The following is an 11,739-nucleotide window of genomic DNA, read 5'->3' as shown; positions in this document are numbered from 1 at the left end:
GGCCGGATCTGCCTCCGATGGCGCGGGCTGGGTGCAGCAGGGCCGCGGGCGGCTCGCGCCGCCGTGCATAGGGGTGGCGCGTGCGGGCTCCGAGGTACAGTTAGGCGACCTTCTCGGATGTGATCGGCAGCGCGCGGCGCGGGCGGGCTGTCCCTGATCCCTCCTTGGCGGCGGCGGTGGATCTTCTCCCTCCTTTGTCGGACGAGCGGCCGTCGGTGGCCTCGCGTTGGGCTGTGCCAATAGCAGGGCCGGGGCGAAGCAGGTGCTTCGGGGGGGGGGGGAAGCGTTGTTGGAGGGATGGGGCTTCAACGTGGTCGAGCCGCCGTCACTAGCACCATGGGTGCCGGGAGTGGCCGAGTGGCGCACCTCCCCTTCCCCTTTCCCCGGCCTGATGCTTCATGGCTGTTGTCCCATGCGATGTCCGAGGCGGGATGTTCGTTGCCGGTTGCGGTGATGGTGGGAGTTGGCTCCGTCCAAAGCCATCTCCTTTGAGGGTGCCGGGACGGTCTGGATGCTGGGCGGCGACCCTGGCGGTGGGAGGTGCGTGGATCTTGGGCAGATTGCGCAGTTCGGGTGTGGCCGAGCAGACATGGCCGCGCGGGCAGCATGGATGTGGGTGGTTGGCGGAGCAGGGGATGCCGAAGGGTTGGTGCACCGGGGTACATCACTTGCCCAGTCCTCGTACTGGCCGACGGTGGCGGCGTCCGCGGTCGTCGTTTCCTCCCTGCAGGCTCTATAATGGTGCTCCCTTTCCCTTCGGGTTACTCCAGGTGAAAGCCTGATCTGCGTGATCGGACGATGGCGGCAATGGCCGTGCCCTTGTTGGAGGCACCGTTTTGGAGTCCTTGCTCCTTCCTCGGTCGTCTCACCTCTCCTCGGTGGTTGCTCATGGTGATCTCCGTCGGCTCAAGGCGATGCCTCTTTGCTCATCTTTAGTTGGAGTAGTGTGTCGGTGCCCGGCACCCTTGTATCTCGCCCTGGGTGTGTGTTCTTGCCTTGGGTGCATGGTGTGTGTAGTGGTGGTGTGTGTTTGTATCGGCTCTTGGTTGTAATCGGTGATGGATGCTTTATAATATAGGGGGGACACTCTTTTTCTTAATGAGTATTCAAGAGTTAAGAGGAAGTAAGAAGAGGTATCAACCTACACAAGTACCATGAAGCAAGACTTTTAGACACGTATATCAATGTTTAGCAATCTGACAATTACATTAATTTACATTGCAAACTAACTGGCCAATAGCATGCCAAGTAAGTGACACTAATCTGGCAAGTATCGACAATTATTTTGTCAAAACATGCAGACAAGGGATATACCTTCTAAGATCTCACAATGAGAGAGTATAGTTGAAATTGAATCATCAATCAGGTTGACAGTTTAGGAAACAAATCTTTTTTAAAATTCAAATTTGAAAGAACCTTTAACCGATGTCATGTTTATGTGTCATTGTTGCATGCAAGAGAATGATGGGAGGGGGCCACTACATAGTGGTGTCCATCACTAAAAGGATTTTTCTGCCCCATCAACTTATGCAACATCTTATACAAGATTGCGTCCAAATTTCTTGTTAGCATGCAAAAGAACGTTTATTGATGAGATCATTTCTAAACATTAGAGAGCCTTTGTGTCTTCAGGTTGATAACCAATAATGCTTTGGTTGCTTATGACTTGCCTTCACGCTATCAGAAAGCAACAACCAAAAATACCTTAATTTGCTCCGATGATCGGCATGACCAAGGGCGTGTAACTCAGTAGAGTGTAGCTATCTTCATTGTTATCTTTCCAGACTTGCTTCTGCTGTTCCTTGCATTAATGATGATGTCATGACATGTGCGATGATGGTTAAGGAATCTCATAAAGAGGTCTGAGTGGTTTATAAAATTCCCATGTTTATCTCTATGAAATTCAAATCAAAGAAATAATTCCTCCATTTTATTTGTGACTCATTCCTTTGATTGAAATGACTGAATGATGTTACTATAGAAAAAAAATCTTATGTTTTTTCCTTCATCAAAATAGGCCCTAACGCTTTTGTGACGCCCGAATAATTAGGCTACAGTAATCCCACATTAATTATGCCACGACACCACGATTAATGTTGTTAATCTTGCGTTAGTTCAAAAACAGATTCAAATTCAAATTTGAATTTAAGTCAAACACTAGAAGTTTTCAAACATTAAAACTAAAATGCACTAAGCGTGAAATATATCATAAGTAATTATGTTGGTGAAACCACACTTTTATAAAAGTGTTTAAATGCACTATAGTAAATAAAACAGCAGTAAAACTATTATTTAAATGATATTTACATAATGAACAATTACAAAACTGTTTTTAGTTTGGGTAGTAAATTAATGTGACAGTGGCATAGCTGGTAACATCAATTTAGGTGCCACTTTGGCATGTTAATGAAACTATTATAAATAGGAATTAAAAGAAACATAAATGAAATAAGATAAGGAAAATAAAAGTAAAAAAACAAAACAAACAAAGGAAACAAAAAAAGAGCAGGACCCCCTGGCCTCTGGGTCGCTAGGCCAGCCCACGGCCCACCCCATTCTCTCTGGCCTACAAGGCCACTCCCCCCGACCCCAAACCCTAACCGCACCCACTTCTCCCCCCTCCTGTTGGGGAACGTAGTAATTTCAAAAAAATTCCTACGCACACGCAAGATCATGGTGATGCATAGCAACGAGAGGGGAGAGTGTTGTCCACGTACCCTCGTAGACCGAAAGCGGAAGCGTTAGCACAACACGGTTGATGTAGTCGTACGTCTTCACGATCCGACCGATCAAGTACCGAACGCACGACACCTCCGAGTTCAACACACGTTCAGCCCGATGACGTCCCTCGAACTCCGATCCAGCCGAGTGTTGAGGGAGAGTTTCGTCAGCACGACGGCATGGTGACGATGATGATGTTCTACCGACGCAACGCTTCACCTAAGCACCGCTACAGTATTATCGAGGTGGACTATGGTGGAGGGGGGCACCGCACACGGCGAAAAGATCAAACGATCAATTGTTGTTTCTCTAGGGTGCCCCCTGCCCCCATATATAAAGGAGCAAGGGGGAAGGTGCGGCCGGCCTAGAGGGGGCGTGCCAGGAGGAGTCCTACTCCCACCGGGAGTAGGACCCCCCCCCTTTCCTAGTTGGATTAGGACTTGGGGGGAAAGAGGAGGGAGAGAGGAAGGAAGGGGGGAGGGGCGCGCGGCCCAGCCCTGTCCGCCTCTCCTCTTCTCCGCAAAGGCCCACTAAGGCCCATTAACCCCCGGGGGGTTCCAGTAACCCCTCCGGTACTCCGGTAAAATCCCGATTTCACCTGGAACACTTCCGATATCCAAACATAGGCTTCCAATATATCAATCTTCATGTCTCAACCATTTCGAGACTCCTCGTCATGTCCGTGATCACATCCGGGACTCCGAACAACCTTCGATACATCAAAACATATAAACTCATAATATAACTGTCATCGAAACGTTAAGCGTGCGGACCCTACGGGTTCGAGAACTATGTAGACATGACCGAGACACGTCTCCGGTCAATAACCAATAGCGGAACCTGGATGCTCATATTGGCTCCCACATATTCTACGAAGATCTTTATCGGTCAGACCGCATAACAACATACGTTGTTCCCTTTGTCATCGGTATGTTACTTGCCCGAGATTCGATCGTAGGTATCTCAATACCTAGTTCAATCTCGTTACCGGCAAGTCTCTTTACTCGTTCCGTAATACATCATCCCGCAACTAACTCATTAGTTGCAATGCTTGCAAGGCTTAAGTGATGTGCATTACCGAGAGGGCCCAGAGATACCTCTCCAACAATCAGAGTGACAAATCCTAATCTCGAAATACGCCAACCCAACAAATACCTTCGGAGACACCTGTAGAGCACCTTTATAATCACCCAGGTGACGTTTGGTAGCACACAAAGTGTTCCTCCGGTAAACAGGAGTTGCATAATTTCATAGTCATAGGAACATGTATAAGTCATGATGAAAGCAATAGCAACATACTAAACAATCGTGTGCTAAGCTAACGGAATGGGTCATGTCAATCACATCATTCTCCTAATGATGTGATCCCGTTAATCAAATGACAACTCATGTCTATGGCTAGGAAACATAACCATCTTTGTTCAACGAGCTAGTCAAGTAGAGGCATACTAGTGACACTCTGTTTGTCTATGTATTCACACATGTATTATGTTTTCGGTTAATACAATTCTAGCATGAATAATAAACATTTATCATGATATAAGGAAATAAATAAGAACTTTATTATTGCCTCTAGGGCATATTTCCTTCAGTCTCCCACTTGCACTAGAGTCAATAATCTAGATTACATAGTAATGATCCTAACACCCATGGAGTCTTGGTGCTGATCATGTTTTGCTCGTGGAAGAGGCTTAGTCAACGGGTCTGCAACATTCAGATCTGTATGTATCTTGCAAATTTCTATGTCTCCCACCTGGACTAGATCCCGGATGGAATTGAAGCGTCTCTTGATGTGCTTGGTTCTCTTGTGAAATCTGGATTCCTTCGCCAAGGCAATTGCACCAGTATTGTCACAAAAGATTTTCATCGGACCCGATGCACTAGGTATGACACCTAGATCGGATATGAATTCATTCATCCAGAATCCTTCATTTGCTGCTTCCGAAGCAGCTATGTACTCCGCTGCACACGTAGATCCCGCCACGACGCTTTGTTTAGAACTGCACCAACTGACAGCTCCACCATTCAATGTAAACACGTATCCGGTTTGCGATTTAGAATTGTCCGGATCAGTGTCAAAGCTTACATCAACATAACCATTTATGATGATCTCTTTGTCACCTCCATAAACGAGAAACATATCCTTAGTCCTTTTTAGGTACTTCAGGATGTTCTTGACCGCTGTCCAGTGATCCACTCCCGGATTACTTTGGTACCTCCCTGCTAAACTTATAGCAAGGCACACATCAGGTCTGGTACACAGCATTGCATACATGATAGAGCCTATGGCTGAAGCATAGGGAACATCTTTCGTCTTCTCTCTATCTTTTGCAGTGGTCGGGCATTGAGTCTTACTCAAATTCACACCTTGTAACACAGGCAAGAACCCTTTCTTTGGTTGATCCGTTTTGAACTTCTTCAAAACTTTGTCAAGGTATGTGCTTTGTGAAAGTCCAATTAAGCGTCTTGATCTATCTCTATAGATCTTGATGCCCAATATATAAGCAGCTTCACCGAGGTCTTTCACTGAAAAACTCTTATTCAAGTATCCCTTTATGCTATCCAGAAATTCTATATCATTTCCAATCAGCAATATGTCATCCACATATAATATCAGAAATGCTACAGAGCTCCCACTCACTTTCTTGTAAATACAGGCTTCTCCAAAAGTCTGTACAAAACAAAATGCTTTGATCACACTATCAAAGCGTTTATTCCAACTCCGAGAGGCTTGCACCAGTCCATAAATGGATCGCTGGAGCTTGCACACTTTGTTAGCTCCCTTTGGATCGATAAAACCTTCCGGTTGCATCATATACAACTCTTCTTCCAGAAATCCATTCAGGAATGCAGTTTTGATATCCATCTGCCATATTTCATAATCATAAAATGCGGCAATTGCTAACATGATTCGGACAGACTTAAGCATCGCTACGAGTGAGAAAGTCTCATCGTAGTCAATCCCTTGAACTTGTCGAAAACCTTTCGCAACAAGTTGAGCTTTGTAGACAGTAACATTACCGTCAGCGTTGGTCTTCTTATTGAAGATTCATTTATTCTCAATTGCTTGCCGATCATCAGGCAAGTCAACCAAAGTCCACACTTTGTTCTCATACATGGATCCCATCTCAGATTTCATGGCCTCAAGCCATTTTGCGGAATCTGGGCTCACCATCGCTTCTTCATAGTTCGTAGGTTCATCATGGTCTAGTAACATGACTTCCAGAACAGGATTACCGTACCACTCTGGTGCGGATCTTACTCTGGTTGATCTACGAGGTTCAGTAATAACTTGATCTGAAGTTTCAGGATCATCATCATTAACTTCCTCACTAGTTGGTATAGACGTCCCATGAACCGGTTTTTGTGATGAACTACTTTCCAATAAGGGAGCAGGTACAATTACCTCATCAAGTTCTACTTTCCTCCCACTCACTTCTTTCGAGAGAAACTCCTTCTCTAGAAAGGATCCATTCTTAGCAACGAATGTCTTGCCTTTGGATCTATGATATAAGGTGTACCCAACAGTTTTCTTTGGGTATCCTATGAAGACACATTTCTCCGATTTGGGTTCGAGCTTATCAGGTTGAAGCTTTTTCACATAAGCATTGCAGCCCCAAACTTTAAGAAACGACAACTTTGGTTTCTTGCCAAACCATAGTTCATAAGGCGTTGTCTCAACGGATTTTTGTGGTGCCCTATTTAACGTGAATGCGGTCGTCTCTAAATCATAACCCCAAAACAATAGCGGTAAATCAGTAAGAGACATCATAGATCGCACCATATCCAGTAAAGTACGATTACGATGTTCGGACACACCATTACGCTGTGGTGTTTCGGGTGGCGTGAGTTGCGAAACTATTCTGCATTGTTTCAAATGTAGACCAAACTCCTAACTCAAATATTCTCCTCCACGATCAGATCATAGAAACTTTATTTTCTTGTTATGATGATTTTCAACTTCACTCTGAAATTCTTTGAACTTTTCAAATGTTTCAGATTATGTTTCATTAAGTAGATATACCCATATCTGCTTAAATCATCTGTGAAGGTGAGAAAATAACGATATCCGCCGCGAGCCTCAACATTCATCGGACCACATACATCTGTATGTATGATCTCCAACAAATCTGTTGCTCTCTCCATAGTTCCGGAGAATGGCGTTTTAGTCATCTTGCCCATGAGGCACGGTTCGCAAGTACCAAGTGATTCATAATCAAGAGGTTTCAAAAGTCCATCAGTATGGAGTTTCTTCATGCGCTTTATACCGATATGACCTAAACGGTAGTGCCACAAATAAGTTGCACTATCATTATCAACTCTGCATTTCTTGGCTTCAATATTATGAATATGTCTATCACTACTATCGAGGTTCATAAAAAATAGACCACTCTTCAAGGATGCATGACCATAAAAGATATTACTCATATAAATAGAACAACCATTATTCTCTGATTTAAATGAATAACCATCTCGCATCAAACAAGATCCAGATATAATATTCATGCTCAACGCTGGCACCAAATAATAATTATTTAGGTCTAATACTAATCCTGAAGGTAGATGTAGAGGTAGCGTGCCGACGGAGATCACATCGACTTTGGAACCGTTTCCCACACACATCGTCACCTCATCCTTAGCCAGTGTCCGCTTAATCTGTAGTCCCTGTTTCGAGTTGCAAATATTAGCAACAGAACCAGTATCAAATACCCAGGTGCTACTGCGAGCTCTGGTAAGGTACACATCAATAACATGTATATCACATATACCTTTGTTCACCTTGCCATCCTTCTTATCCGCCAAATACTTGGGGCAGTTGCGCTTCCAGTGACCAGTCTGCTTGCAGTAGAAGCACCCAGTTTCAGGCTTAGGTCCAGACTTGGGTTTCTTCTCGTGAGCAGCAACTTGTTTGCTGTTCTTTTTGAAGTTCCCCTTCTTCTTCCCTTTGCCCCTTTTCTTGAAACTGGTGGTCTTATTGACCATCAACACTTGATGCTCCTTTTTGATTTCTACCTCCGTAGCCTTTAGCATTGCGAAGAGCTCGGGAATCGTCCTATCCATCCCTTGCATGTTATAGTTCATCACAAAGCTCTTGTAGCTTGGTGGCAGTGATTGGAGAATTCTATCAATGACGCTATCATCCGGAAGATTAGCTCCCAGTTGAATCAAGTGATTAGTATACCCAGACATTTTGAGTATATGCTCACTGACAGAACTATTCTCCTCCATCTTGCAGCTGTAGAACTTATTGGAGACTTCATATCTCTCAATCTGGGCATTTGCTTGAAATATTAACTTCAACTCCTGGAACATCTCATATGCTCCATGACGTTCAAAACGTCGTTGAAGTCCCAGTTCTAAGCCGTAAAGCATGGCACATTGAACTATCGAGTAGTCATCAGCTTTGCTCTGCCAGACGTTCTTAACGTCGTCAGTTGCATCAGCAGCAGGCCTGGCATCCAGCAGTGCTTCCAGGACGTAATTCTTCTATGCAGCAATGAGGATAATCCTCAAGTTACGGACCCAGTGCGTGTAATTGCTACCATCATCTTTCAACTTTGCTTTCTCAAGGAACGCATTAAAATTCAACAGAACAACAACACGTGCCATCTATCTACAATCAACATAGACAAGCAAGATACTATCAGGTTCTAAGTTCGTGATAAATTTAAGTTCAATTAATCATATTACTTAAGAACTCCCACTTAGATAGACATCCCTCTATTCTTCTAAATGATCACGTGATCCAAATCAACTAAACCATAACCGATCATCACGTGAAATGGAGTAGTTTTCAATGGTGAACATCAGTATGTTGATCATATCTACTATATGATTCACGCTCGACCTTTCGGTCTCAGTGTTCCGAGGCCATATCTGCATATGCTAGGCTCGTCAAGTTTAACCTGAGTATTCTGCGTGTGCAAAACTGGCTTGCACCCGTTGTAGATGGACGTAGAGCTTATCACACCTGATCATCACGTGGTGTCTGGGCACGACGAACTTTGGCAACGGTGCATACTCAAGGAGAACACTTTTATCTTGAAATTTAGTGAGAGATCATCTTATAATGCTACCGTCAATCAAAGCAAGATAAGATGCATAAAAGATAAACACCACATGCAATCAATATAAGTGATATGATATGGCCATCATCATCTTGTGCTTGTGATCTCCATCTCCGAAGCACCGTCATGATCACCATCGTCACCGGCGCGACACCTTGATCTCCATCGTAGCATCGTTGTCGTCTCGCCAATCTTATGCTTCTATGACTATCGCTACCGCTTAGTGATAAAGTAAAGCATTACAGGGTGATTGCATTGCATACAATAAAGCGACAACCATATGGCTCCTGCCAGTTGCCGATAACTCGGTTACAAAACATGATCTTCTCATACAATAAAATTTAGCATCATGTCTTGACCATATCACATCACAATATGCCCTGCAAAAACAAGTTAGACGTCCTCTACTTTGTTGTTGCAAATTTTACGTGGCTGCTACGGGCTTAGCAAGAACCGTTCTTACCTACGCATCAAAACCACAACGATAGTTTGTCAAGTTGATGCTTTTTTAACCTTCGCAAGGACCGGGCATAGCCACACTCGGTTCAACTAAAGTTGGAGAAACTGACACCCGCCAGCCACCTATGTGCAAAGCACGTCGGTAGAACCAGTCTCGCGTAAGCGTACACATAATGTCGGTCCGGGCCGCTTCATCCAACAATAGTGCCGAACCAAAGTATGACATGCTGGTAAGCAGTATGACTTATATCGCCCACAACTCACTTGTGTTCTACTCGTGCATATGACATCTACGCATAAAACCTGGCTCGGATACCACTGTTGGGGAACGTAGTAATTTCAAAAAAAATCCTACGCACACGCAAGATCATGGTGATGCATAGCAACAAGAGGGGAGAGTGTTGTCCACGTACCCTCGTAGACCAAAAGCGGAAGCGTTAGCACAACGGGGTTGATGGAGTCGTACGTCTTCACGATCCGACCGATCAAGTACCGAACGCACGGCACCTCCGAGTTCAGCACACGTTCAGCCCGATGACGTCCCTCTAACTCCGATCCAGCTGAGTGTTGAGGGAGAGTTTCGTCAGCACAACGGCGTGGTGACGATGATGATGTTCTACCGACGCAGGGCTTCGCCTCAGCACCTCTACAGTATCATCGAGGTGGACTATGGTGGAGGGGGGCACCGCACACGCCTAAAGGACCAAACGATCAATTGTTGTGTCTCTAGGGTGCCCCCTGCCCCCATATATAAAGAAGCAAGGGGGGAGGTGCGGCCGGCCTAGAGGGGGCGCGCCAGGAGGAGTCCTACTCCCATCGGGAGTAGGACTGCCCCCTTTCCTAGTTGGATTAGGACTTGGGGGGAAAGAGGAGGGAGAGAGGAAGGAAGGGGGCCGCCGCCCCCTCTCCTTGTCCTATTCGGACTAGGGGGAAGGGCTCCGGCCCAGCCCTGGCCGCCTCTCCTCTTCTCCGCAAAGGCCCACTAAGGCCCATTAACCCCCGGGGGGTTTCGGTAACCCCTCCGGTACTCCGGTAAAATCCCGATTTCACCTGGAACACTTTCGATATCCAAACATAGGCTTCCAATATATCAATCTTCATGTCTTGACCATTTTGAGACTCCTCGTCATGTCCATGATCACATCCGGGACTCTGAACAACCTTCGATACATCAAAACATATAAACTCATAATATAACTGTCATCGAAACGTTACGCGTGCGGACCCTACGGGTTCGAGAACTATGTAGACGTGACCGAGACACGTCTCCGGTCAATAACCAATAGCGGAACCTGGATGCTCATATTGGCTCCCACATATTCTACGAAGATTGACGGTGTCCTGGACTAGGGGGTACTCACCACGTCGTCTCCTGATCTATTAGATTGGGCCGAGGACCCCCGTGGCTGTATACTCATGGGCCAGTTCGGACGGCTACCGCATACAAGGAAGATTCCACAAGACTTGGCGATCAAGACAAGGACTTCTCGCCACCGGCGTATTCGGCTAGGACTCTTGTTATCCTAGGCCTCCGGTGCATTATACAAACCGAGGCCAGGCTAGTCGATAGATAGACAATACAATATACACAACATTTATACCATAGGCTAGCTTCTAGGGTTTAGCCTCCTTGATCTCGTGGTAGATCTACTCTTGTACTACCCATATCATCAATATTAATCAAGCAGGAGTAGGGTATTACCTCCATCAAGAGGGCCCGAACCTGGGTAAAAAACTTCATGTCCCTTGTCCCCTGTTACCATCCGGCCTTGACGCACAGTTCGGGACCCCCTACCCGAGATCCGCCGGTTTTGACACCGACATTGGTGCTTTCATTGAGAGTTCCGCTGTGTGATCGACAAAAAGATCGATGGCTCGCGTGCAGATCAACTGCGACTTCGGCGTCTTCGTCACCAGTTCGACTGGTCACCTTGGTTCGACCAAGAATTGCGCCCCGTATTCGGATCACCATGTTTGGACGAGGGCCTTCATCAAACATCAACTCCGATCTCTATCAAGATCACGGAGGAATTATCTATGGAGCTCGGGCGCTCAACGTCAACATTTCCCTCAAGCGACCGTGCTGTTTTTTTTGAACAACGAACTCGTATCTGCCGCCACCACCTCCTCGAGTATCGCTTTAACGATTTCTTTTGTGGCATTGTGTGGAATTGGGTCTACAACAACCCTGGAAAATTTCGTCGAGTTCCGATGGAGGAATCTCTGGCAATCCGCGATATACCGGAGCCCTGTCAAATCTGGACGGGAATCTGGACGAGTTTAGGGCGTGGTGTCCAGCTTCTAGCTCGGACGTCCTTTGGGAGATCCAACCGTTGATCGGCTACGGAATTCCTATATCTACCACCTCTGAAAATTTCGGCTCGATCCGACCGTCCAAACTCCTGAAACCTTCCGATTAGTGCATCACTTTTCAGATCTATTTTCTGCGCGAAAACGAATCCGACCCGAGTTCATCTTTTTTATGAACGGG

Source organism: Triticum aestivum, chromosome 5A, assembly GCF_018294505.1.
Source record: "Triticum aestivum cultivar Chinese Spring chromosome 5A, IWGSC CS RefSeq v2.1, whole genome shotgun sequence".
NCBI classification, from domain to species: domain Eukaryota; kingdom Viridiplantae; phylum Streptophyta; class Magnoliopsida; order Poales; family Poaceae; genus Triticum; species Triticum aestivum.
This window is presented reverse-complemented; position numbering follows the sequence as displayed.